This window comes from Triticum dicoccoides, chromosome 4B (genome assembly GCF_002162155.2).
Source record: "Triticum dicoccoides isolate Atlit2015 ecotype Zavitan chromosome 4B, WEW_v2.0, whole genome shotgun sequence".
In the NCBI taxonomy this organism is placed as follows: Eukaryota; Viridiplantae; Streptophyta; class Magnoliopsida; order Poales; family Poaceae; genus Triticum; species Triticum dicoccoides.
In genome coordinates, this window is record NC_041387.1 from 111,842,864 (window position 1) to 111,845,674 (window position 2,811).

A 2,811-nucleotide genomic window follows, 5' to 3' on the forward strand; every position below is an offset into this window, starting at 1 on the left:
TGATAAAAGAAATAGTAACACTTCAAGCATACTAATCTAAGTAATCACATCTTCTCAAAATAACATGGCAAAAGAAAGTTCATCCCTACAAAATCATATAGTTAGGTTATGCTTCATTTTCGTCACACAAAGATGTTCCCAACTTCTATACCTCCGATGACAAGCCAAGCAATTGTTTCATACTTAAATAATCTCAAACTTTTTCAACCTTCACGCAATACATGAGTGTGAGCCATGGATATAGCACTATGGGTGGAATAGAATATGATGATGGGGATTGTGTGGAGAAGACAAAAAAGGAGAAAGTCTCACATTGACGAGGATAATCAACGGGCTATGGAGATGCCCATCAATTGATGTTAACATGAGGAGTAGGGATTTCCATACAACGGATGCACTAGACCTATAAATGAATGCTCAACAAAAGAAAACTAGTGGGTGTGCATCCAACCTGCTTGCTCACGAAGACCTAGGGCATTTGAGGAAGCCCATTGTAGGAATATACAAGCCAAGTTCTATAATGAAAAATTTCCAGTAGTACAAAAAAGACAACTTATGAGACTCACTATATGAAAAACATGGTGCTACTTTGAAGCACAATATATGAGACTCTCCAAATGAAGAACAAGGTGCTACTTTGAAGCACAAGTGTGGAAAAAGAGATAGTAGCATTGCCCTTTTTATTTATTTATTATTTTTTTCTTTTTTTTCTTTTTTTGGGCCTTCCTTTTTTTGGCCTTTCTTCTTATTTTTTCTTTCGGCAATGCTCTAAAAATGATGATCATCACACTTCTATTGATTACAACATAAGAATTACAACTTGAAACTAGAACAAGATATGACTCTATATGAATGCCTCTGGCGGTGTGCCGGGATGGTGCAATGAATCAAGAGTGAAATGTATGAAAAATAATGCATGGTGGCTTTGCCACAAATACAATGTCAACTACATGATCATGCAATGGCAATATGACAAAAGTAATGTATCTCATGATGATGATGAACGGAACGGTGGAAAGTTGCATGGCAATATATCTCGGAATGGCTATGGAAATGCCATAATAGGTAGGTATGGTGGCTGTTTTGAGGAAGATATAAGGAGGTTTATGTGTGATAGAGCGTATCGTATCACGGGGTTTGGATGCACCGGCGAAGTTTGCACCAACTCTCAAGGTGAGAAAGGGCAATGCACGGTACCGAAGAGGCTAGCAATGGTGGAAAGGTAAAAGTGCATATAATCCATGGACTCAAATTAGTCAAAAGAACTCATATACTTATTGCAAAAATTTAGAAGTCATCAAAAAATCAAGTACTACGTGCATGCTCCTAGGGGGATAGATTGGTAGGAAAAGACCATTGCTCGTCCCCGACTACCACTCATAAGGATGCACAAGCCAGGTACACTTCATGTTTCAAATTTGTTACATAACTTTAACCATACGTGCATGCTAGGGACTTGCTAACTTCAACACAAGCATTCTTTGAATTCATAATCACCCAACTAGCATGACTTTAATATCACTACCTCCATATCTCAAAACAATTATCAAGTATCAAATTGATCATAGCATCTGAGGGAGTCCTGGACTAGGGGGTGTCCGGATAGCCGAACTATCATCATAGGCCGGACTCCAAGACTACGAAGGTACAAGATTGAAGACTTCGTCGTCCGGATGGGACTTTCCTTGGCGTGGAAGGCAAGCCTGGCGATACGGATATGTAGATCTCCTACCATTGTAACCGACTCTGTGTAACCCTAGCCCTCTCCGGTGTCTATATAAACCGGATGGCTTTAGTCCGTAGGACGAACAACAATCATACCATAGGCTAGCTTCTAGGGTTTAGCCTCCTTGATCTCGTGGTAGATCTACTCTTGTAACACACATCATCAATATTAATCAAGCAGGACGTAGGGTTTTACCTCCATCAAGAGGGCCCGAACCTGGGTAAAACATCGTGTCCCTTGTCTCATGTTACCATCCGCCTAGACGCATAGTTCGGGACCCCCTACCTGAGATCCACCGGTTTTGACACCGACGTTGGTGCTTTCATTGAGAGTTCCTCTGTGTCGTCACCGATAGGCTCGATGGCCTCTTCGATCATCAACAACGACGCAGTCCAGGGTGAGACCTTCCTCCCCGGACAGATCTTTGTATTCGGCGGCTTTGCACTACGGGCCAATTCACTTGGCCATCTGGAGCAGATCGAAAGCTACGCCCCTGGCCGTTAGGTCAGATTTGGAAGTTTGAACTTCACGGCTGACATCCGCGGGGACTTGATCTTCGATGGGTTCGGGCCACAGCCAAGCGTGCCGCACTGTCACGATGGGCATGATTTAGCTCTGCAGCCGGACAGTACCCTGGAGGCCGCATTCGAGTCCGCTCCGATCTTCAATTCGGAGCTGGCTGCGCAGATCGAGGACGGATGGCTAGACACCGCCTCGGGGGCTGCAACCTCTACGGCGATAGAGCCGAACACTGACCTTGTCCCTCATGAAGCTCGTGACTCTGAGGTGCCGGACTCCTTGCCGGACTCCGAACCTCCCGCGCCCCCTCCAATCGAATCCGGTTGGGCGCAGGTCATGGATTTCACCGGTGCGGACATCTTCCAACACTCACCTTTCCGCGACATCTTGAGTTTGTTAAAGTGTCTTTCGTTATCAGGAGAGCCCTGGCCGGACTGCGGTCAGGACGGTTGGGATGCGGACGATGAAGAAATTCAACACCCACCCACCACCCACTTAGTATCCACTGTCGACGATCCAACTGACATGCTAGACTTCGACTCCGAAGACATCGACGGTATGGACGA